This window comes from Bubalus kerabau, chromosome 20, assembly GCF_029407905.1.
Source record: "Bubalus kerabau isolate K-KA32 ecotype Philippines breed swamp buffalo chromosome 20, PCC_UOA_SB_1v2, whole genome shotgun sequence".
Classification (NCBI taxonomy): Eukaryota; Metazoa; Chordata; class Mammalia; order Artiodactyla; family Bovidae; genus Bubalus; species Bubalus kerabau.
In genome coordinates this window covers 10,877,385-10,904,413 of record NC_073643.1, presented here as the reverse complement: position 1 = coordinate 10,904,413, position 27,029 = coordinate 10,877,385, and the positions used below count along the sequence as shown (strand labels likewise).

The 27,029-nt window shown below is 39.6% G+C and overlaps 1 long non-coding RNA gene and 1 other non-coding gene across 2 annotated transcripts in view; one reads left to right on the top strand and one right to left on the bottom strand.

Moving 5' to 3' along the window:
* The window catches only part of LOC129634750 (uncharacterized), a 307,884-nt gene that overhangs the window by 263,528 nt on the left and 17,327 nt on the right, over nucleotides 1-27,029 (bottom strand). The gene's annotated exons all lie outside the window — the stretch shown is intronic.
* TRNAK-UUU (transfer RNA lysine (anticodon UUU)) lies at nucleotides 15,305-15,377 on the top strand. The gene has a single exon. It is a non-coding gene; the product is annotated as a tRNA-Lys (tRNA).

Below are 27,029 nucleotides of genomic sequence, written 5' to 3'. Positions count from 1 at the left end.
CTAATTCTTCTCATTTCCAAGCTAAATATGCCACACTCCAGTCGACTCGTTCCAAAAGCCTAGGCAGAACCTCTTATACTTGCAGGAAGCCCCAGTTAAAATGTTTACATTGTAATGGATTTAGAAGATGAAATAATCTGGGTGCTAATCATGACCCAAACCAAAATGACAATGAATAGACTGGTGTGTTTGGGGTGGAGGGAGGGCAAACAATATGACATATCAGTGTAAAATGAAGACATTTTGGCAAATGAAGTATTCTTTGAAATTCATGGTCAAGATTTACAATTTCCAAGAAAATGTGGAAATTATTATCCAAGAAATTATTTCCTATTTATCTGCTCACTCACAGCAAATCTAATACATAGTTATATTATTTCACACTATTTAAGAATAGATTACTAGTTCTTATCAATTCCATTTATACTGCTAATTCTTACTAGCTTTTTTCTTTAAACTGTAATTTAAAATTCAGTTCTGTTCCTTTAATCAGTATTTTTCTTGCTTATCTTGGCCTCATTTAGCAAATCAATAAGTATAGTATGTCTAAAGAAGACTCTGTAAGGTAACTAAATTTTTATTTACACTTTTTTTTGTTTGTTTTTGTTTTTGTTTTGCTGCAATTAGTTTTGTTTGGTTTTGTGCTATATTTTCCAGATTCTGTGTCACATCCATTTTCTTGGGTACTAATTAAGCAGAAAGGGCAATACAAAAATGATCTGGGAATACTGAATTCAGGGCACTTAATAGCTTTTATTGCAGATATTATTCATGCAGGTAAACTTAATATAAAATATGTCTGTTTCCATATTCTGGGGGCAGGGTGGGTAGGGGTAGGAGCTAGGATAGAGAATTTACGTAACATCATTTAGAAAAGAATGGAAGAGCTAGAATTCTCACAGTACTTAAATGTAGTTGTTGACCCAAATACCACTCCTCCCCAAAATGTTGTTTCCTCTGTGTAAAATCTCAAGGCAAATAACTTGGCAAAGTCACACACACTTCAAATCCTTTGGTATCAAGTCTAGGTCATTCAACTTGAATGACTTCCATTAAGTGCATCTGCCCATCTCCTCCCTAGGGGGTGCACCTTCTTTAGAATAGCAGCTCATGCTTCTTTATTCCCCTCATAGGACCTGCCAAAGTGTGTCTCACATACCGTGTGAATTCCTTAATATCAAGGACTGTTAGATCTTTTCACTTCTGTGATTTCAGAGTCAAGAGTAATATTCTCTTTTGGATAGATATGTATGGTGATAGATGGGTGAACCGATGCACATAAACGCATTCACAACCTGCCTCCTGGCTGTGAAACTCGTTTTCTTATCAAGGCTTTAAAACAATGAAAGGCACCAAGGCTCTGCCTGTCCCAGTGCATCTGGGAACCCAGTGCTAATACTGCCTTGGTGCCAGGCAAGATCACGGAATGTCTCTGCATATCAGCTTCTTTCAGAGATAGATGAGGCTGAAAACTGTGTGCTCTTCCACTACAGGACTGTTGCAAAAACCAGTGATGGTATAGCCATTAAAAGAAACTTTGAAAACATACCTTAAAAGTAGATAAAAATGCAGTCATGTAAGGGGAGTAAGGCAGAGAAAGAATATAAATTAAATAGGAATTTGGGGGATGAGGGGGAAGAAGAAAGACGGAAAACTGTGAGAGAAAGCAGACAGCATTGAAGAAGAGAGAGCATTTCGCGCACTCCACCCCAGGGTTTCTTGGATGACCTGACTCACAGGTGCATGAGTGCATGAACAGCATGGGGAGATGACCACAAAATCTGGCTGCATCTGATATGCCTGCCTTTAAAATCTGCCCCCAATTCTACTTCATCCACTGTGGTGACCTGAATGGGAAGAAAAACCAAAAGGGAGCAGATATATGTATATGTATGGTTGAGTCTAGAGAAGGCAATGGCACCCCACTCCAGTACTCTTGCCTGGAAAATCCCATGGATGGAGGAGCCTGGTAGGCTGCAGTCCATGGGGTCGCAAAGAGTCGGACATGACTGAGCGACTTCACTTTCACTCTTCACTTTCATGCATTGGAGAAGGAAATGGCAACCCACTCCAGGGTTCTTGCCTGGAGAATCCCAGGGACGGGGGAGCCTGGTGGGCTGCCGTCTCTGGGGTCACACAGAGTCGGACACGACTGAAGCGACTTAGCAGCAGCAGCAGCATGGTTGAGTCATTTAGCTGCATGGTAGAAACTAACCATTGTAAAGCAACTAATTCTCCAATAAAAGTTAATTAAAGACAAACAAACAAAGCCCACCCCAACACTCACTGGCTATGACTTTGGGCAAAACATGCAAGCATTCTGAGACAACTGAGGCTTTAATTCTTGACTTTTGATTACTTATTATCCCAGGCTACTGGAGATGAACCCAACTCATATACAAGAAAGGATTTTACACACTATAAGGTAAAGTGCTGGAGTAAGTTGATATACCTGACATTATATCAATGTCAACTACAGTTTATAGTAGGTATCAGTTTATCAAGGTCCCCATTCTCCATCATGCCCACAGATGGTATCTGATTGTCTCAAAATAAGGTTTTTCTGTCACCAAAAAAAAAAAAGGCTCTAACAGTCCACTCCCCATCACAATCAAGTCAAGTGCCTGCTTCTAGCTTTCTTCCCCATCTTTGCACAAATCCTACTGCTCATTAATCTTCTCTGGGTAGTGGCCAGTTTTCTACCTCTGTTCTGTCTAGAAAGTCTGGGGAGGTAAGGGAGAGATTCAGTGAAATACACAAAGTCACCCTGCAAGTCATAGCAGAAAATACTAATCTGAGAGGTTGCTGCACAAGCTTCAAAGTTGGAGCTGAATGTGAAAGAAAGTTCCCAAGCATGGCCATTCATTTTAGCCTTGGGATTTTCCTTTTCCAAAATAGGATAGATATGTATTTTTTCCTGGGTTATTTTCTTACATTGCCTTTGGTGATTCATTTGGCACGTCATTCCATAGCCTTCTGTTTATCTAAATATGATACTTACAAACTTTTATTGAAACTTGCACTCAGTGACATTTAATTTTAAGTAAACAATACTGTTATCATTTGAAGTCTACTAATAGGTGCTTGTCAACTTATAAGGCAAATGCCCTATTATTAAAATCAATAAGAAATAGATGTAAAATTATCACTTCTATTTTTCTTATACCACAAATGTCTTTTGTTTTTTGCTACAGTTTGTTTTAGAAATGCCTTGATAAGAAATGAAAAGGTAGCCACATTTCAAATTTTCACGCATTGTGATATTATTAGTCTTTATAGTGAGCTAGGTACTACTATATCTATTTTTTCTTTAATCAAAGATCAATCTGATGTTCAAAGGGAATAGTAGCTTTCCCCCAAAGATACGGCCAATCAAAAATTATTCACCTGGTATTTAAGATCCATCAGATGCCAAAATAGATTTTCCCTCCATTCAGAAATAAGTATCTTTTTTACTGGATTAGCCAGCCCTCTTTGGGTTGGAATACACAGAGCCAAATTTAGCTGGGATAAGCAAATACTGGGAATTATTGAAAAGATACTGTGATTTTTTTTTTTTTTTATAACCATAAGCAGTCAGTGCGGGGTGGGGAGATCTCATTCCTTCTCTCTCTCATCTCTTCTCTTCTCTGCAGGCCCATTTACATAGATTGGAATTGTTTCTTACAAATGGTAATAAAAAAAAAAAAACCAACAAAAAAAACCAACTTATTAATCTCATGCCTCAGGCTTTATCACTATAGAAGAATAGCATCCCTAGCTCCATTCCAAATCTGAGAAATAAAACATTCTGGGGAAGATTTCTGACCACACTTGAATTTTTTTATTTTCGCTGGGTCAGGCAGTCTTAGTTGCAGCAGGTAAGATTTTTTTTTTTTAAGTTGTGGCAGGAGGGTCCTGGTTTCCTGACCAGAGATTGAACTGGCACCACCTGTATTAGGAGCTCAGAATCTTAAGCACTGGGCCACCAGGGAAGTCCATGACCCTATTTGATCCTGTACCCTCTTTTGTACCAATCAACAGTGGTGAATTAGATGGGTGTAACTAGTGTGGGAGAGGCAAGAGTAAATCCAAAGAAAGAATGTGTGGGAGGGACACAGAGAATGCGAGGAATTAAAGGTCAGATAGTAGACACACAATGGGCTTCCCTGGTGGCTTAGATGGTAAAGAATCCATCTGCAATGCAGGAGACCTGGGTTCGATCCCTGGGTTGGGAAGATACCCTAGAGAAGGGAACGGCTACCTACTCCAGTATTCTGGCCTGGAGAATTCCATGGACTGTATAGCCCATGGGGTCAAAGAGTTGGACATGCCTGAGTGACTTCCACTTCACTTTAGTAGACACACACCACAACCACTTCTAAGTCTAATTCATGGTCAAAGGATCTTGCTCATTGAAAACATTTCTTTTTAAGTTTCAAGTTATCTGCATACCAAGACAAGTATACATTTTGAACTAATGAAACTTAAATGTTGATGATTTTTTTCTTTTAAAACTTAAGTCTTGAGTACACAGAGATTTTTGTGAAGAGGAATTGAAATACCTATCTCAGTCAAGTAACAAAAAGCATCATTTATGTCTGAATGTTTTTAAGGTTTCCCCAAAATTTTAGTTTGTTATTAACTGCTTCATCAAACAACTATTCATGAGTGATCAGCTTGTCTGCAGTTGATTCTTAAATTTTTATGCATTAAAACAACATCTTATTATACACACATTCGATATTGTCTATGTCGATGTCAACACAACAGCCATGGGTGTTTTAAAGTCCCAGTTTAACCTCCTACATTTTCGTACAAGTGTCAGTCTGAGCTAAAAGGATATCATTGTAGTAACAGTGCTATTATTTCTGGTATCCAGGAGTGAAGGTATAATTATAATTGTTAACAATCTGGAGTGCTTTTAAGAGCTCAGCTAGGAAAGCCAGCCACTCTAGAGTGTTCAATCTTTCTGTAATCTATTTTTAAATTACTCTCTAAATATAAGCAAAGGAGGAAAAAAATACATGCGGTGTTTGTGTTGTTCCAAGGGGTCAAATACCCTACCCATGGAGAGAAGTGCTTGGTGCAGACAGCTTCTCCACAAGTGAGCTTTGTCAAAGTTCACCCCGTTCAGTCTGAGAAATGGTAATTAATGGATTTTGTCCCATTGTCCTGTCGGAAGGCCTAGGGGCCTACCTGAAACAGGCATTCTTCATAGAAGAAGTCTGTTTACTATACCTTGATAATAGTCCAGCATTTTCAAAAGGAAATTCAAAAGAGAAAAGAAAATTCTGGTGAATGGAGGAAAGATGAAACTATTGACAATGTGAAAGTGTAAGCATCAGAAAAGACCTCAATACTGGAAGTTATTCACAGATTAAAAAAAATACTTTTATACAAGATAAGAAAAATGGTGCTGCCTCAGGCCTTCTGCCAGAAGAGTCCTGAGTGGACGTATCTTTTTTTTTTCCATAGGGAACTTTCATGAGAGTGTGAACTTTATGAATTTGACACTTCTGAATTATATTCACTGTCATTTGAAAAAGAATGAGTTCCAGCTAATTTTGGAGCATACAGAGTATTGCTTTGCTAACACCATTCATCAGAATGGGACTTTATCCCTTAAAATCTCAGAATGGATTGACCGTTTCCATAATAAAGACTTTCAAAGCCATACTTTACTAAATTAAAAATTGTAATTTGCACCAAATACCACCTCCTATTTTTTGAAGAATTTGCTAGATAAATTATGAAAGTATATATGCAAAGTAAATACAGTTCCTTCTAATTTGATTAAAATGGTTTTGCATATCCCCTTCCTGGATCACTGCCTTGTCATGGCATAGGGGCTTGTGTAACTCAGTGAAGCTATGGGCCATGCCATGCAGAGCCTCCCAAGATAGACGGGTCACAGTGGAGAGTTCTGACAAAATGTGGTCCACTGGAGGAGGAAATGGCAAACCACTCCAATATTCTGGCTGAGAGAACCTCAGGAACTGTATAAAAAGCACACATATTTTAAAATGACCACTTAGGCAGAGAATAACTGTAGTTATGACCTACAGAGAGGGCAGCTCTCTTGGAGACAGTCTTTAAAAGGCAAAACTCTTATCTACTCACTAAAGTGGGACTTTAATTAGAAAACCACTTGGTGGGACTTCCCTGGCTGTCCAGTGGTTAAGACACCACGCTTCCCCTGCAAGGGGCATGGATTCAATTCCTGGTCAGGGAACTAAGATACTGCATGCTGCACAGTGACACCAGAAAATAGAGAAAAACAACAACACAAAAACCAAAACCCAAACAAACAAAAAAACCAACCATGTGGTTAGCCTGATGGTAGCGGCTGAATATTCTTGAAAACTACATTTGTTTTTAAAATAATTTATATAGCTCTGACTTACTTAGTTAAAAGGTATTTAACTTCTTTCTCTCTTACCTCTAATGCATTGTTTCCCAAATGCTTTGTTTTTTTTCCATGGATGCTAGCATCTTAGGAGATTTTCTATAAATGTATCATGGTGTAGAAGAAAAACAGTCCCACGATGGAATACAATGGTGAGCAATCCCATGTTACACTATTCTTTTAGAGATTCGCACTGCACTGAGGGTTAAAGAAGCTCTGATAAGTCCTTCACTTAAAGGCTAATCAGGGGACCTCCTTGGTGGTCCATTGGCTAAGACTCCAACTCCCAATGCATGGGGCCCGAGTTCAATCCCTGGTCAGGGAACTAGATCCCATGTAATGCAAGTAAGTCCTGGTGCAGCCAAATAAATAATGGCTAGTCAATTTTATTTAATCACAAAACTATATCCCATACCCCTTCACTATTTTCTAGCAGCACTTTACCTCGTATCTATTTCACCCGGATGGTGGCAGCAACCCCAACACTGATTTCCCCACTTCTGTCCAGGCTCCCTGCTATCACACAGCCAATAGTGCCATTTAAAGATACAAATTGAATCCATAAAGCCATCCAGTGGTTCTACTGCTTGTATTTCAGATAAAACTATATATTTACTAGCACTTCAAGAACCTACCTCAGTTGGGCTGCATGACCAGAGTATCTCACCTGTTGGGTCCATATCAGACTGGGAATTTGCATTTCTGGGAAGCTCCCTGGTGATTCTGATGACACGGGCCCACACTCTGAGAACTACTTTCCCGAATGATCAGGTCCCTCTTCACATCTCTGACCTGGCCCCCTGAACTCTACCCCCCTGTCATTAGACTCCAGCCATAGTGACCTTTCAGCAACATTTCCTCCTGAAATCTCTTGCCTCCTGAAATCTCAGCATGGCTTGTCCCTGTCTTCAGATTGCAAGAAGAATATCAGATCTTCAGACACACATTTCCTGACTCCTCTTTCTAAATGCTCTTTCCTATCAGAGCCAGGAGCAGTTGATCTTTTCATATCATCCTGTTTTATTAAGTTTATAGCATTTGTAACCCTCTCTGATGTTCTATATTCTTGTCAATCTCACTACAATATAATTTCTGTGACAGCAGGGACTTTGTCTCTCTGCTATGCCTTTAAGGCTTAACTTGGACATAGATCTTTATTTTCAAAGTACATTTATTAGCAGATTACAGGAAATACGTCCTTTAGAAAAGAGTTTGGGAATTGTTGACTATCTTTGTTGGGAAAATAGTGCTTCAACTTAAGATAGGTAACTGTAAATGTAGGGTATAGTCCAAAAAAATCACCATCACCCACTGTAGAATTCAGAGGTCCCCAAGACCACCCTCACATTAGATGGTTTGCTACGGACTGCAAGGAGATCCAACCAATCCATTCTAAAGGAGATCAGCCCTGGGTGTTCTTTGGAAGGACTGATGCTAAAGCTGAAACTCCAATACTTTGGCTACCTCATGTGAAGAGTTGACTCATTGGAAAAGACTCTGATGCTGGGAGGGATTGGGGGCAGGAGGAGAAGGGGACAACAGAGGATGAGATGGCTGGATGGCATCACTGACTCAATGGATATGAGTTTGAGTGAACTCCGGGAGTTGGTGATAGACAGGGAGGCCTGGCGTGCTGCAATTCATGGGGTCGCAAAGAGTCAGACATGACTGAGTGACTAAACTGAACTGAAGGACTTGAAAAACACATTGAAAGCTGTTATACTGACAGTTATGCTTTGCCTCATTGAAAGGATATAGATTAAAACCAGTCAAGAGGGGATTCCCTGGCAGTCCAGGGGTGGGGACTCTGTGCGTCCACTGCAGGGGCACAGGTTTGATTCCTGGTCAGGGAACTAAGATCCCTCAAGCCCCACAGTACAGCAAAAAAAAAAAAAAAAAAAAAAAAAAAAAAAAAAAAAAATTCAGCCAGGAGGAAAAGTGCCTAGGACAGAGTCCAGGGACATTCCAAATATGGATCTTCCAATTCTCCAGTTATTTCAGTTATCCCTTTTCCATGAGTTACAGACAGCAATGATTCCTCCCAGTGAAGATATGGATCAGCATACATGGGGCATTGTTGACCAGGGAGTTCACTCTCATCTTAATATTCAGAATTTTTACTGGAGCTTGACCATGTAAACTTGGTTAACCTTCCATGTGGCTAAGTCTCCAACTCTTCCAGAAGCAGAGCAGATTCCACCATAAACAGTTGGCTGCCAGTGGCCCAAGGCCCCCTTTTATCAGGTAGGACATTGCACAAATCTAAACATGACTTCCCAGGAGCCAAGGACAAAAACCAGAAATGGGGGGAAATAAGGTTAATTCTTTACTACACAGGTGCTCTACAAACTGAGTGATAATGTATTTGTCTTTTCACCATACAGAAACCCCTTTAAGAAAATTGACTACCAACTAGCTTCTTATCTGCTTATCTGTTTATTCATCTATTTATTCATTTACTTCATGCTAAACTTATTATGTGCTAAATTAATATCCTTTTCCTCAATGAATTAAGAGTCTGCTATAAAGGAAATATAAGATTTTTAAAGCTGTACAGGGACTGAGCAACAAACCAGGACAGGGGTGAAAAGAGGTAGCCAAAGCATTGTGCAACTATATCTTCCAAATGGTGTAGAATTTGAGATCTTAATTTATTATCCATGAAACAAAGCAAGGGAACTATGTGGTTGATATTGCAATAATGTCTACCACCTCTAATTCATGCACACCTCCCTGTGACCACCCTCTTCTAATTTATTATTTTGTATTTTTAATGCTGTTGGGCTGTACCCTGCAGGCCTACAAGCCCTGGATTTTCCCAGCTTCAAGCCAGAAGAAAGAGCCTGGAGTCAGCAACAGAGACCTCAGTGGTTTAATGGAAGGGGGATCTTATATGTCTGAAGCAAGGTGCTAGAGCAACACCCCACAGTGTGCAGCAAGGAGCAGGACAGGGTGACAGTCTCTCTGGGGCTGGGGAAGGTCACCAGTTATAAGGGGAATTATGAACACTTCAGGTTGGCTCACTGGTTACCAGGGAAACCAACAGAGGAACATGCCCGTCATCTCCCCCTTGATAAAAACAATCACTTAGCTGGGATGTAAGAGGGTCAGTCAGGTGGGGAGGGAGGGGTAAAGAGGGTGCTTGTCAGGCAGCGGGTTTACAGAGAGCAAGAGAACAGCCACTTGGAGGGGCCTGACCATACCAATGGCTTCTATCCATGTAACCATCTATCTATCCATCTATCCATTCATCCATCCATCCATATCTATCTACAGGAAATTACATGAAATCATAACTGTAAAGCTTGATAAATTATCAAAAAATGAACACAGCAGTAAACCATCACCTCAAACAAGAACAAGAACATGACTGGTACCCCAGAAGCCTCCTCCATATTCCTTCCAATTTGTACTTTGTGCCTCCTGTCTCCCATCAGTACCCCATAAATGAGTTTTGCCTGTTCTTGAACAGCCAAACAATGGAAATAGAGCAAATATATTATTTTGTTTGTAGATTCATTTGCTTAATATTACAGTGAACACGTCCATCCATGCTATTGTATCTGACTGGCCCATTCCTTCTCGTTGTTGAATAGTATTCTATAGAATAAATGCATGTCAGTGTATTATTTTGCTGCTATCAGTATTCTTTCATAGATATTTTGATGCATACACAGAACATAAAATTTCCTAGGGATAGATGAGGATGTGGAGACACTGTCTCACAGGGTTTGATTGTGTCCAAATTTAATAGATATCGCCAAAACATCTGATAAAGTAGGTGGACATATTTTTTAATCCTGCTAGTAGTACATAAGGGTTCTAATGTTCCATTTCCTCATAAATTCTTGGTGTTGTCAATGTTTTTCATTTTAGACTTTCTGCTAGATATGTGATAGTATCTTCTCATTTTTATTTAAAGTCTTCCTTTTAAAAATTAAAATTGAGCACCTTTTTTCTATTTTTGACTATTTGAGTAATCCTTTTGGTTTTTTTAAGGTGTTTATTAAAACCTTCTTGTGATATTTTATATCGGTTTGCTGGTCTTTTGTTACAGAATTTTAGGAATCCTTTCTGTATTTAGAATTCTACTTGGTAGTGTATCTGCAGATATTACCTTTGAAGGATCACACTGGCTACACTGAAGCAGGATAAAATGAAGGCAGGGGACCCAGTTATGGTGCAGACGCTCCCAGACTTCTCTCTCTAGGAGTATTTTATCCCTTGGTTCACAAACCTATATATGAATTTTTAGAGAAGCTTTATTTATAATTGCTAAAAATTGGAAGTAGCCAAGATGTCTTCTATAGCTGAATCAATAAACAGTGAAACACCAATCCAATGGGATATTATCTGGCAATAATAAGAAACTCAGTACCAAGACATGAAAAGACACAGAAGAAACATCAATGTGTAATGCTAGGTGAGTGAACAGGTTTAAGTGAGTACATGAATCAAAGGTCTGAAACATGAATTTCAGCTCTGAAAATTCTACATACTGTATGATTCCAACTAAATGACATTTCTGGAAAAGGTAAATATATGAGACTATTAAAAGGGCTTCCCAGATGGTGCTGGTGGTAAAGAACCCGCCTGCCAATTCAGGAGACATAAGAGACACAGGTTCAATCCCTGTGTTGGGAAGATTCCAACTAAATGACATTCTGGAAAAGGTAAAAATATGAGACAATTAAAAAATGAGTGCTTATTAAGACTTGAGGTGGGAATAGGGGGGAAATGAATAGGAGGGAACATGGGCAATTTTTAGGTGAGTGACACTATTCTGTATGATACTGCCAAGTTATAAGTAATTTATAATTACTTATGAGTATGAGATCTTATTTTAATTTTTTTGTAAGAGGGTTTAACCTCCCCCCTCCACCCATATGGGCTCTTCTGCCTGTACCTAATGGTAATAAGCTGGTGTATGCCCGTTTATTAGTTTTTCCAAACTTATATCATCATATGCCAATATGCATAGGGCCTTCCTCATTGTTAAGTTAGGATCGTATTTCTCATATGTATACAACTCTACAACTAGTTTGGAACCGTGCCATAATTAATTCTGCCATTTCTCCAGAAACAAAAAACCACACTAGACATAGTTTTTAATCTCTCTACATGTAATAAACATATTCCTTATATATTATTATTCTGCACAGTTCTTTTTTTCTATTTTTTGCTGTACCATTTAGCATACAGGATCTTACTCTTTTGGATAGTTATAAATTGGAATCAAGATTGCTTCAGGCACCAACGCAAATTTCTTTGTTTCTTCTATTTTTGCCCATGAGGCATGGCATGCGGGATCTTAGTTCTCGATCGGGGATGGAACCCATGCCCACTGCAGTGGAAGTTAATGTCCTAACTACTGGACCACCGGGGAAGTTACAGCAACATAATTGTTACTTCATGCACCAACAAGGACATTATGCAAAAGTAGTATAGCCTTCCTGGTTCCCACTATCCTTAACTCTAATATGGAAGATAATAATAACATCAAGTATTTTTCTTTTACGATAATCCGTCCATGTCAAAGCTCAACCTGCATTGAATATAACACATTATGCATTTTTTTCCAACTGCATGCCCAAACATATAATACTTCAACTTTTATAAAGTGTTGCACGTCATAGAAGATGATGAAAATCTCCTCTAATTTTGTTCTTTATGTTTATCATAACCTGATGCCAAATCAATATATACTGGCAGTACAAAAACTCAAATGTATAAGCAAGACACTGATAGAAACAGAATTAAAAATCTAAATAGACTGCTAATCAATAAATCTATAAGTGTATTAAGAGATTACCACACCAAGCAGGCTTTATTCTAGGAAGGCAGAGGTAGTTTAATTTCAGCAAATATTAAGCTATTCTAATACTCTGAGAGTTTCAAGATTAAAGGATGTGATTCAATCAGATGCCAAAAGCAGTAAAACATTCAACGTTTGTAGATAAAATTTATTACATTAGCTAAAAATAGAAGCAAATTATATATCTTAATACTACAAAGATTTTCTACTAGAAACCTAGTGAAATAAAATTTTATAATATTTTATTTATTCTGACCAAAATCAAATGAAGAGGGAGAAAGGAAAGACCTACCACAAATATATTTTTTAAACATGGCAATGGATATATTTTTTAAACATGGCAATGGAGTGTGTAATAAATAGTGAAAGTCGCTCAGTCATGTCCGACTCTTTGGGACTCCTTGGACTATAGTCCATGGAATTCTCCAGCCCAGAATACTGGAGTGGGTAGCCTTCCCCTTCTCCAGGGGATCTTCCCAACCCAGGGATTGAACCCAGGTCTCCTGTATTGTAGGTGGATTCTTTACCATCTGAGCCACAAGGGAAGACTAAGAATACTGGAGTGAGTAGCCTATCCCTTGTCCGGTGGATCTTCCAGATCCAGAATTGAACTGTGGTCTCCTGCATTGCAGGTGGATTCTTTACCAACTGAGCTATGCCCAGTGTAATAAATAGATGACAAGATAAATAGTGTAGGGGCTTACTTGGTGGCCCAGTGTTTAAGAATCTGCCTTGCAATGCAGTGGACACAGGTTCAGTCCCTGGTCTAGGAAGAGCCCACACTGTGGAGCAACTAAGGCTGTGAGCCACAGCTACTGAAGCTAGTGTGCCTAGAGCCTGTGCTCTGCTACAAGAGAAGCACCACAATGAGAAAGCAATGCAATGAGAAGCCTGCACACTGCAACTAGAGAGCAGCCCCCATTTGCCACAACTAGAGAAAGCCTGTGTGCAGAAATGAAGACGTAGCACAGCTAAAAATAAATACGTACATATATAAATCATGAAAAGATAAATAGTATATGAACAGTGGAGCAGAAAAAAGCACTCTATCACTTATTTCAATTAACATATGTTCTACATTGAAAAAAACAAAAGTTCAAGGAAGTAAGTGAAAACAAAACATCGTCGTAAAGTCCTTTCTAGGACAACAGCCATACTGGAAAAAGCAACCAGACAAATGAGCCATTTGCAGTAAAACTAAAAACTTGACCAAATCAGAAAAGCCTTACCTATAAATGTAAAGGGTCTATCATAAAAACTAGGATACTTCAGTGAAGGACACAAGGAAAGAGCTAAATGAAAGGAAAGTCAAATGTTATGCAGTAAAAATGTGGATGATTTTATCTAGGAAATAATCTAGGAAATAAAAAATAGCCCTTATTATGATAAAATTATGAGAGACAGGGTAGTCCTTTCAGATTTTAAACATACTAGGATGGCATAATAATTCAGCTAATCTACTATTAGTGAAAAAATAGATCAATAGAACAGAATAGAGTTCAGAATTAGACCCATTAGTTTGTAGAGATTTCACTTCTGATGTAAGTGAAATCTCAAATTTTTGTTGGAAATATGCGAAAGTCAGTAAGTATTGCTGACACAAAGTTACAGTACTTGTTTAAAGGCAAAAAAAGATAGAGCAATAGGGATAGAGAAAGGGGGAGGGAGAAAAAGAGGGAGAGAAAGTCAGAGAGGGAGGAAGGGATATGAAGGGTCTGGTACCAAGAAAAGTAACACCATAAGAATAAATATGGCAGTATTAAAATATTTTATGCACATGTAACTTGATGATAGAAAAGTATTTCAAGATGCAACATCTAAAAGTCAAAAAGTAAAATGGTGACAGAAGAGATTTCACACACACCACATGAACTGCAGAAATTACCATAAGAGTTTGCCATGTGACAGATGTGCAGACGTGTTTGTAATGTGGATACACAATAAAAATCCATATTTATAACCAACTAAAAGATCTCTTTTGGGAATAAAAAAAGGGACATATAACATATATCAGATCAGATCAGATCAGATCAGTCGCTCAGTCGTGTCCGACTCTTTGCGACCCCATGAATTGCAGCACGCCAGGCCTCCCTGTCCATCATCAACTCCTGGAGTTCACCCAGACTCACGTCCATCGAGTCAGTGATGCCATCCAGCCATCTCATCCTCTGTCGTCCCTTTCTCCTCTTGCCCCCAATCCCTCCCAGCATCAGAGTCTTTTCCAATGAGTCAACTCTTCGCATGAGGTGGCCAAAGTACTGGAGTTTCAGCTTTAGCATCATTCCTTCCAAAGAAATCCCAGGGCTGATCTCCTTCAGAATGGAGGGACTTCCCTGGCTGTGGTTAGGACCCCGCAATTCCACTGTAGGGGTAGGGTTCAATGCCTGGTTGGGGAACTAACATCTCACAAGTTGACAAAAGGGTAAAGGGAAACAGGATACCTTAAAAGCCAAAATAATTTTTAAAAAGTTATTAACTTATGAAAAAATCATTACCCTATTAACACAAACCACTTCTTACCCCCATCTTTCACTTTTCACAAAGGCTTTCCTTCCCAATTTTATTTTTATTATTTATTCTCATCCAAAATACCATTCTACTTCTTTCCCTAAGAAATGATTATGTTGACAGTAATATATTATACATTATCTTCAGAACTTCTCTTTATCTTTCTTTCTTTTTTTTTTAAATTTTATTTTATTTTTAAACTTTACATAACTGTATTAGTTTTGCCAAATATCAAAATGAATCCGCCACAGGTATACATGTGTTCCCCATCCTGAACCCTCCTCCCTCCTCCCTTCCCATTCCATCCCTCTGGGTCGTCCCAGTGCACCAGCCCCTAGCATCCAGTATCGTGCATCGAACCTGGACTGGCAACTCATTTCAATACATGCAGGAGAGAGAGAGAGATTTCTATAGGTGCATCTATCTATCCATCCATCCATCAACACATTTTCACTGCCTTTGTCAGTTATCTATGCTAAAGTTAAGGTCACCTATTTAGGAATAAATGGGATCAGGAAAGAGAAGCCTGGCAAGCTCGAGTCTACAGAGATGCAAAGGGTTGGACATGACTGAGCCACTAACACTTTCACCTTGCCCAGATAGCTCAGTCAGTAGAGCATCAGACTTTTAATCTGAAGGTCCAAGGTTCAAGTCCCTGTTTGGGTGTCTACCATTGTGGTTTACCTTGGTGGCTCAGATGGTAAAGAATCTGCCTGCAATGCAGAAGACCCGAGTTCAATCTTTGGGTCAAGAAGATTCCCCTGGTGAAGGGAATGGCTACCCACTCCGGTATTCTTACCTGGAGAATTCCATGGACAAAGGAGTCTGGTGGGCTACAGTCCATGGGGGTCACAAAAAGTCAGACACGACTGAGTGACTTTTACTTTCACTGATATTTAGGATGGAAACATTTCAACAGACATGGATGAAACTGAGAACGTTGACCTGCAAAACTTCCTTTCTCAGCAAAAGCCACTCCTTTCTGTTATAGGAGGAATCCAGCCACATGAAGACATTCAGTGACCTTTTCCAGGGCCAAGTTCTTCACAAGAAGATACTGATTCACCTCTAAGCTAAAGTGTACTACTCTCCATGGTCCCTTGACATATATGTCATATAAGGTGACTTAAATCCCTGCTGAACCAGGGAGACACTTAACATTCGAGTTTAGGAGGAATGTGGAGAATACTGGTGGAAATGAGATTCTGAGGGTTTTAGACAAAAGAGCTCAAAATATAGGGGGTGGATTTAAAAGTTTCTTAGTTGGTATATTGAAGCTTGAGTTCGGTAGTGTACTAAATTCAACAAGATTGAAATTCCACAACTTCTCTGGCATACCATAGGGAAAGAATCTTAAAGATGGAAGGATATGGGAATGCTGAAATAGACTCTACACCTCAGGGGAGCTCAGATGAAACTTTTCACTAAATCAATAAAAAAAAAAAAAAACTTTGATGAAGAGGCATCAGCATTCTTAAAAACCTCTGTTATTATTGATTATCTACCATAGTCTCTTTACTCTGAAGATACAGGGGGGATTGGGGCTTCAATTTCAACGTTATGAATTTGGGCTTTCTATTTTAGTGAGAAAACTATGACCCTGGAGTGGCAGATGCCCCATGGTGGCACTTAATCATCCCTAACTAGGTAGGTGCAATTATGGCAACAATCCACAGGGGCAGAGCATGGATCAAAGCATTTTGACTTTCAGGATGTATGAATTTCACAGAGTCCTTAGGAATGAAACAGATGGGAAACTTACTAGGCTGTTACTTATACAATCAGATCAATTCTACATCAATGGAGGGAAAACTGATTGAGTTTCTATAGTCACCGAATAAAACTGAAAAATGAATGCCTCGGAAGTATAGGGAGGAAGTACTTGGATATTCCTTTCAGAATAGGAAGAGAATGAGAATATATTTGTATAACATGAACATGCTAACAGATTGCATTCAGTGTGATGGGGGTTGTCAATATCGAGGTGGAAAAAAGGACTTATCCAACAGCACTTACCCTGGGGCTTACAGCAAGTCTCTTTCCTCAGCTATCCCAGGTTTTTCCTACTGGACTCATGAGAAAAGCAGCCACTTCAGTAGTGGCAGAGGTTCCATGTAGCATGAAACCTACATGAAATCCCCTCACCATAGCTGATCTGACTGCTGTACCTACTGAGGGTGCAAATTGCCAATGCTGCTGCTGCTGCTCTTTAGTCACTAAGTTGTGTCTGAATCTTTGCAATCTCATGGACTGTAGCCCGGCAGGATCCTCTGTCCATGGAATTCTTCAAGCAAGAACACTGGAGTGGGTTGCCATTTCCTTCTCTAGGGAAGCTTCCTGACCCAGGGATTGAACCCAGCTCTTCTGCAATGGCAGGCAGATTCTTTACCACTGAGCCACCAGGGAAGCCCATAGCAGAGGTCAAATCCAAGCACCGATAGAGCATCATTCCCAACATTGATGGGCAGAGGGGACCAGCCAGCCACCTCGTTGATACACAGGAGAATTTCCATCCTAGGGAGAAAAGCAATCTGTCCTTATAGAAATAGATACATCTTCTGAATGCAAATTTGTATTCCTTGTCCTAGATTTTTCCATCAGGTCATCTTAGACTGACAGAATGACTTATTCACACACTATTTTTCAATGGTGGAGAACTTCATTTTACATGAAAGTAGGTGATGGGCTCAGATATGCAGATGACACCACCCTTATGGCAGAAAGTGAAGAGGAACTAAAAAGCCTCTTGATGAAAGTGAAAGTGGAGAGTGAAAAAGTTGGCTTAAAGCTCAACATTCAGAAAACGAAGATCATGGCATCTGGTCCCATCATTTCATGGGAAATAGATGGGAAAACAGTGGAAACAGTATCAGACTATTTTGGGGGGCTCCAAAATCACTGCACATGGTGATTGCAGCCATGAAGTTAAAAGATGCTTGCTCCTTTGAAGGAAAGTTATGACCAACCTAGATAGCATATTCAAAAGCAGAGACATTACTTTGCCAACAAAGGTCCACCTAGTCAAGGCTATGGTTTTTCCAGTGATGGATGTGAGTGTTGGACTGTGAAGAAAGCTGAGCACTGAAGAATTGATGCTTTTGAACTGTGGTGTTGGAGAAGACTCTTGAGAGTCCCTTGGACTGCAAGGAGATCCAACCAGTCCATCCTAAAGGAGATAAGTCCTGGGTGTTCATTGGAAGGACTGATGCTGAAGCTGAAACTCCAATACTTTGGCCACCTGATGCGAAGAGTTGACTCATTGGAAAAGATCCTGATGCTGGGAGGGATTGGGGCAGGAGGAGAAGGGGACCACAGAGGATGAGATGGCTGGATGGCATCACCAACTCTATGGACATGAGCTTGGGTAAACTCTGGGAGTTGGTGATGGACAGGGAGGCCTGGCATGCTGCGATTCATGGGGTCACAAAAAGTCAGGCATGACTGAGAGACTGAACTGAATTGTGGTGATGGGCTTAACACCTATTGAGTTCACTTGTCTCTTCGTGTTCCATTACTCAAAGTCAACTGGATTGCTAAAATGGTGACATGGCCTATTAAAGAAAGAGTCCTGCTATCTGTTGAGAGATACAACCACATAGGTTGGGATACTGTTTAAAGGGTGTGTGTGCTTAATCGCTCAGTCATATCCAACTCTTTGTGACCCTTTGGACTATATACACCCCACCAGATTCTTTGTCCATGGGATTTTTCAGGCAAGAATACCGGAGTGGGTTGCCATTATCTTCCTCCAGGGTATCTTCCTGACCCAGGGATTGAAACTGAGTCTCCTATGTCTCCTGAATTGCAGGCAAATTCTTTACCTGTTGAGCTATTCAGGGAAGCCCTTAAAGAATGTGAGATACTCTTTAAACCAGTGGCCAACATATGATGGCATTTCCGTGTAAAATACATGAGTCCAGGAATTTAGGGTAGAGATAGGAGGATTTGGGGGCCTCTCTAGTAGCTTCTGGGTCCCTGGTGGTTCAGATGGTAAAGCATCTGCCTTCAATGCGGGAGACTTGGGTTCAATCTCTGGGTCACGAAGATCCTCTGGAGAAGGAAATGGCAACCCACTCCAGTACCCTTGCCTGGAAAATCCCATGGACGGAGGAGTGTGGTAGACTACAGTCTATGGAGTCGCAAAGAGTTGGACACGATTGAGCAACTTTCACTTCACTTCACTTCTAGTAGCTTAACTGGTAAAGAATCCACCTGCAATGCAGGAGACCCTGGTTCGATTCCTGGGTCAGGAAGATCCTTTGGCGAAGGGATAGGCTACCGACTCCAGTATTTTTGGACTTCCCTGGTGGCTCAGATGGTAAAAAATCTGCCTGCAATGCGGGAGACCTGGGTTCAATCCCTGGGCTGGGAAGATCCCCTGGAGGAAGGCCTGGCAACCCACTCCAATATTCTTGCCTGGAGAATCTCCATGGACAGAGGAGCCTGGCGGGCTACAGTCTGTGGGGTTGCAAACAGTTGGACACGACTGAGCAATAAGCATGGTACAGAGGAAGATTCCACTCACCTACCTAATAAGTCACAGAATTTTTGCTTCTTGTCCATAAAACCATGATTTTGGCTAATTTAAGTTCGTAGATGCTAAGAGAGGAAAATTTTCATCACAAAACATATTTATGGTCCCCCAAATTATAATCTGAGAATATTCATTTGCCATTTTGGTCTTCGTATGCAGATGAACTGATAAGCACAGCAGAAGGCAAAGGTTCCATTTGCCAAAGAGAAATTTCATCGTTGCTACACAACAGGTGCAGGAGAGTTTGTGTTGAACCCAGATGATTCATGTGGAGACCTACAGAACTTCAGTGTCATTAATGGTGGCCCCACCATCTGGGTGAATACCCTGGCTTACATGCTACTTTAATCTTCTGTGGTGGGAAGATGTTCATGAGTATTTCTAAAATTAGGCAAAATTTGAACAGTTTAAAAAAGTGTTAGAAGAGTTATACACATAATACTATGGAAAAAATGAAAAGGAATTAAAAATTTGCCTGAGCTTTAAAATACAATAAAAATTGTATTTTTTATTAAATCAAGGTCAGGAAAGCAGAAGACAAAGGAAAACATCGTGGAGTAAAATGGGATGGAGTAGCTGAAGTAGAAAAGCTTCTTGCTATGTTATGAAGATATGTTTACAGTCATGAATGGAATGAACAGTTGGGCCTGAAGCCCTCTATTCTAGTCTTGGGACTGTGTCCCAAGAATCAAGAAGAGGGACTTTCCTGGTGGTCCAGGGGCTAAGTCTCTGTGCTTCCAATGCAGGGGGCATGGGTTCAATTCCTTGTTGTGGAACTAAGATCCCATATGCTTTATAGCATGGCCTAAAAAGACAAAAATAAAATAAAATAAAGAAAGAAAGAAACAAGCAGAGAAATTATGTGATCAGACACATCTTAAACAGACTTCTGGAAGCAAGCACCTAGAAGGTTAATAAATATTCACTAAATGAGTAAATTAAAAATTGGAGCAATAAGATTGAAAATGAAAAAGTACAGCTAAGAGGTTACTAAAATTGTTGAAGGAAGGGATGCTGAAAAAACCAAAATGCGTATTTATGCACCATGAAAACTGCATTCAATCTTTTGTGACCTTCAATTGGTAATGAAATAAGATGGGTAATGTCAAAAGTGGCTGTTAATTCCAGATTCTTCTAAGTCATCTTTTAAAGAATACCTATATAAGAAGAGAATCCATCACTTAAAACAGAAAACAAAAACAATGACAAATAGGGGAAAAAAGAGATTTTTCTCTCTATTCTAGCTTTAAAAACACAATGAAATACACTGCACTATTTTGTCAAGGTGTCTGATAGAATTTATTGCCAGTACAGTTTGCATCTAGACTGGCCCAGTGCTACACAGAACTAGTATTATTTTTTGCAATAAATCATATAATTGCACTATCCTTGGCTAGGAGTACCTAAAGATTATTGAATTATAGGTTCCAAGCTGATATTTTGACATTTCCAAGAATCAAAAGGTCATAAAATTACTCCTATATGGCAATATGAAGTACATTTTACCCTTGGGAATACATCTAGAATGAATCTAGAAGAAAGTCATTCAATGGCATCTTGTATTTGGTGGAGAAGGGGTGACCATCATAATGAAGATAAACAACAGCAATGTTTACCTTCTATAGCCACTAATGCTTATTATTATTATATTTAAACAGCAGGCCTCGAATGATGCAACAGCTGACAGCATGGGATCTGATGCAGGCAGTATGCTCTCTCGTGGATACCAGAATTCCCAGAGGCAAATTACTCAGCCCTGCTGAGCCTCACTTCCTTAAATTGGACAAGGAGGATAATAATACTTGTAGGGTAGTTAAGAGGATTACAGATTATTTGCTTTCAGTGCTAAGCAAAATTTCTATTGAAAAACCCCTATTATTCAGGCATTAATTCTTGTAGAGACATTCGTTAAGTGAGGTTCCATTTTTTTTTTTTAAATGGGTATAATATGCTGTGCTAGGTAACCTCTAAAAAGAACCATCTCTTATTATATGAGAGCCTGTCATCCCCCACCCCCATCCCCCCATCAGTGCTGGCTGGCCTAGTTACTTGCTTCCAACCAATAGAATATGGCAAAGCAGGTGATTTGTTATGCAGCAATAAATAACTCATACATATTCATGCAAAATTTACATAGCAAATGGACTCCCCCCCCCAAGCTTGTTCACCAGTACAAGAGGAAATAGGTTATATCTGCAGGATGAAATACAATACAGCAATCAGATTAAATTAAAAACAAGCACTTAAGCAACTGCATGGATGACACAAACAATATTGAGCAGAAGACCAAGATGCAAAAATATATGGGTATAGGGTTCTTTTTGAGGTAATTAAAATGTCTCAAAATAGATTGTGGTGATAGTTATACATATCTATGAATGTACCACGTCACTGCAGTGTACTTTCACATGTGTGTATTATTGGGTTGTGCACTGTATCTCAATGAAGACATTTTCTTTAATAGGACCAATTTTTTTTTCTTTTTTCTTTTTGGCTCTACCACATGGCACGTGGGATCTTAGTTCCCAAACCAGCGATCAAACCCCAAGCCTGCTCCCCCTGCACTGGAAGGAGGAGTCTTAACCACTGGACCCCCAAGGAAGTCCACTCACTGAAGACTTTAAAAGATAAAACAGTTTTACGTACTTGTGTGACGATATCAGGTTCTCTGTTCTTTTCCGTTGGTCAAGGTGTTGACCCCTCTAACACATACTGTACAATAAGTCTTGCAGTCAGCGTAATGCTTCCACTTTACTCTTCATTTTCTGAACTTTTGAAATTCTAGGCTTAAGAATTTACTCTTTACCCTTTTTGTTTAAGTTTTAGAGCAAGCTTGTCTATAAAATAAAATCTTGTCAAATAAAATCTTACCAAGATTTTTGGCAGCATCTACATTTGTTCAGTTCAGTTGCTCAGTCGTGTCTGACTCTTTGCAACCCCATGAATCGCAGCATGCCAGGCCTCCCTGTCCATCACCAACTCCCAGAGTTCACTCAGACTCACGTCCATCGAGTCAGTGATGCCATCCAGCCATCTCATCCTCTGTTGTCCCCTTCTCCTCCTGCCCCCAATCCCTCCCAGCATCAGAGTCTTTTCCAATGAGTCAACTCTTTGCATGAGGTGGCCAAAGTACTGGAGTTTCAGCTTTAGCATCATTCCTTCCAAAGAAATCCCAGGGCTGATTCACCCAAGACGGGCGGGTCATGGTGGAGAGGGCTGACAGAATGTGGTTCACTGGAGAAGGGAATGGCAAACCACTTCAGTATTCTTGCCTTGAGAACCCCATGAACAGTATGAAAAGGCAAAATGACAGGATACTGAAAGATGAACTCCCCAGGTCATTAGGTGCCCAATATGCTACTGGAGATCAGTGGAGAAATAACTCCAGAAAGAATGAAGGGATGGAGCCAAAACAAAAATAATACCCAGTTGTGGATGTGACTGGTGATAGAAGCAAGGTCCGATGCTATAAAGAGCAATATTGCATAGGAACCTGGAATGTCAGGTCCATGAATCTACATTTGTATCTACATCTAATTCTATGTCTATATTTATATCTATATATCTATTCCATCTATCTATCTACATATTCACTTATGTGCACGCATTCTCTTGGTTCCATTTCTCTGGAGAACCCTGTTACTAGTACAATGTCACAAAGAAATTTCCAAAAAAACAATCTCTGTGTCTATTTCAGACAGTCTCTATTTTAGACAACCATGTATCCCATAGAAACGCTAGTTATATGCCATGACTTGACACGGAGTAATGTGCCCAGAAAACCATCCCATTGTTTCTGGTTGTTGCTATTGTTGTTACTGCTTTTCTTAAAACCATGTGGTCCGAATCCTTTCCCTCACAAGATAAATGAGAAGTGAGTTACAGAAATTCAGGGATTCTGAACAGAAAATCTCTACATGAAGCAAAGGAAGAGTGACTGCAACAACCTTCCAAATTCACGAGGAAGGACCATGTCCAAGATGTAGAGGAATCCAAATGGATGGAGCCGGAGCCAGAGTAACTGTTAAAAATACACATCAGGAGAAAGTCCAACATAAACTACTACTTCATATAAGTAAATAAACAATTAATTAATTAAAACACTTAATTAAATTAAAACAATTAATTAATTAAAACTGTTCACCAACTGAGCAGGGTAATTGTGGTGATCCAAAGAATAGTAGGTTATTGGTGAAGGCATAGCAGATATCCATTTTCCCCCCCTCTATGCAGTGTCAGGAGTAGCTCATAAGTCAAAAGGGAGTCAATGATCCAGAACCAGATCCTGAATGTTGTCATGGAAGCTGACTACCCTGCAGCTATAAAACTCAGCTGATGCATTTTAGTACCCATCTATTCTTGAAGACCAGAAAAGTATTTTAGAAGGTCCCACTAAGTCAAGGGGAAGTCCTCTTGACTTCCTTTTCTCCCCTTCTGTTTTGTCCATATCCATTTTCTGATATCTTTCTGATAGGCTGTGGTAAGGAGAGATGTCACTGAAGTGGATGGGATATGTCATGAGTTCAGAGAGGAGTTTCTGCTCTATCTGTCATAATGTATGAAGGTGGTCTTGGGGCTTCAGCTGCATGTACCAAGTTGTAGCACTAAAGGCAAAAGTAGCCTGACTAGAGCCAAGCAGATGGAGTCTAGTAACAAGGAGAATATGTCATAAGCAAAGCTGTAGTGGATGGTACAATATCACAGAAATGCGTAGATGAATAACCTAGTAATTTCAGATTGCCTTTATGGACTGGTTTTGGCTAGGGGCAGATGAATAATGCATGAAAGCATCACCAACATTAAGGTCCAAGGATATATTAATCCATCTTCCTTTGTAACATACAGATTTGGATTCAATTTTAAATGTTGTTTAGTCACTCAGTCGTGTCCAACTCTTTGTGACCCCATGGATGCAGCACACCAGGCTTCCCTGTCCTTCACTGCCTCCCAGAGCTTGCTCAAAATCAAGCCCCTCGAGTCGGTGATGCCATCCAACTATCTCATCCTCTGTCCTCCCCTTCTCCCCCCTGCCTTCCATCTTTCCCAGCATCAGGGTCTTTTCCAATGAGTAGGCTCTTCACATCAGGTGGCCAAAGTACTGGAACTTCAGCTTCAGCTTCAGTTCTTTCAATAAATATTCAGGGTTGATTTCCTTTAGGATTAATTGATAAGTCCAAATTTTATTCCAATTATCATAATTTTGTTCCCTCTCTGGATGCTTGGACTATTTGATAACTACATTGGTGTCTATCAATATCCACTTTGGGTCAAACAATGCTTTAATATTCTCTTTCTATATACGGAGCCATATATATGAAAGAGGAATAGATAGATCTTTCTCTCCTTTTGTCTCTACTTTCTTATTAGACTGACTTCAGTCCTAACTCTGGAATCCTAAGGCATTGTACTTCTGTCTTCAGTATCTTGTAAAATCAATAGTGAAATCACTAAAAATAGCCTCCCAACTTTATATCTGCCTCCTGGGTCCTTTCATCACAAAATGGTTGTTAATGAATCTTATAAAAGGCTTAGTGAACATTAATATTAGAGTACCTGCAATGATGTGTTAATTAAAATTAAGTCCCTTTTTCATTTGAGATGTGACCGGGAAGAAAATTTGACACAGGCAAAACATCACTTGAATTTTAATTAAAGAGAATTTAGGAGTGGGTGCACTTCATATAATCACAATTGCCCACATATCCTGTAGACAGAATGCCTTCCTGATTTGATCAGAAGCAGCACATGATAGCTGAGGGTGACTCCATGTCATGGGGCAGCCTCTCACTTCTTCATAGCAACACACCAGTGTCACTATAATTATGAGTTTAATATTCAAAATTTGTTGATTTCATATTTGCATGCATGTATGCTAACTAAAATTAATTAATTTCAATTGCATACACCAATTATAACATCAGACTCATTCTCTAACATATTATTCCTCACTGATTACACACCCAGTCAGATTGCTTTAATCTCTCATTTTGTATTTTAAAGTCAAACAATAATATGCATCTCTAATTAAGTTCGCTTACTTATCTCACTTCTGATTGAATCATGTTTTAATATTTTATGACACCAGCCGCCTTTAATCCCCCTCTCTGATGGTATTTGCCTCTGTGCCTGTTTTCCTTGCCTTGTTTATCTTAATTTAAGTTCTAAGCATGTTTTCGTTCCTAGTTCTTTTTGGGAGTAAAGTTTCTAGATTTCTTGGTTAGGAACTGGGGTTAAATTGAGGAGAAAATAGCTTTGGGATGATGAGGGAAATTGATGAGATTATGTCATGTAAAAAGGTTATTAAGGGCTATTTTTTTCTCTGTAGTTTCCTGTGAGTAAAATATTTTGCATTTATAATGGTTTTATTTTAGAGAAACTCAACCTAAACATTTCAGACCTCAACAAAGTTGTGATGATCTCATTATATACTGATCTTTCCCTTTGCAATAGGAATCATAAAATAATAAAGTGGAATTAACATTGGGTGACTATTTACCACATGCAGAGCTTTATAATTATTATGTTATTGTGTCCTTATAAAATGCCATAGCTAAGGGGAAAAAAGGAAACATGCAGCTGAGAGAACTGAGGGCTGGAAAGGTTGAGAAAGAGCATGTGTGGCAGGGCACATGGCTCTGAAGGGGCAGAGCCAGGTTTCAAAGGCAATTCTAGCCTAAAATCCCACCCATTCTATCAGAATATGATATCGGCTTCTCTCCTTCCCAACCAATTAGCTGCCCTAATTTGTTTTTTTCTATTGCCTCTTTAAAACTGTTATATATTTAATTTCTTATACAAAATTGTAAAGGTTACTTTCCATTTACAGTTATTACAAAATATTAATACTGGCTATATTCCCCATGATGTACAATCCATTCTTGAGCGTGTCTTATACCCATCTTTGTACCTCTATCCCTAAACATTGTAAAAATTAAATTCAGATTCGTAGAGTCAGTGATTTGGGATCCAGTGGTTAGAGTCTTTGGGGCAGCATGTGACCAGAGATGGGCTGCTTACCTCCATTTTCCTTCCCTTTTTCCTCACTGTCCCTGCTTCCTTCATTAGATCTCAGGAAAGTCAATGCAAGTCATGAAGTGCAGGGGGTAGGGGAGAGGAGAAACAGTCATGGGCAAGAGGAAGTAAGTTCAGGGCCTTCTTTACACTCGTGTTGATCTAGTCTCCCACCATGAATTATTCTCTAGCACAGACCTTTATAGGCTATAGTGAGGTAATTCTTTTGAAGAGTTAAAAATGAAAACAAATTACATGAACCTTGGTTAGATAAAGATAACAAGAGGATGATGATTAAAATGAAAAGACAAAAAAGTAGAACGTAGGTGGGAAAGGCAAATAGGAAAACTAAAACAAATGTGCTAGTTGTTTAGAGAGAAGAAAAAGAAAGGAAAACTTTTTTTTTTAAAGACAAAAACACAAAAGACCTCTCAGACTGTTGTTTTGAAGTATGATGATATGGTACCAGGCCTTCCTTGGTGTCTCAGCTGGTGAAGAATCAGCCTGCAATGCAGGAGACCCAGGTTTGATTCCTGAGTTGGGAAGATCCCCTGCAGAAGGCAATGACACCCCACTCCAGTATTCTTGCCTGGGAAATCCCATGGACGGAGGAGTCTGGCAGGCTACAGTCTATGGGGTCGCTAAGAGGCTGACATAACTTAGCAACTAAACCACCACAACCAACACCAATACGGTACCAGGAGACCTAGTAAATTATGGTGCAAAAAGCATGTAAAAGGGCAACAAGGAAAATAATAGACATTTTGGACTAC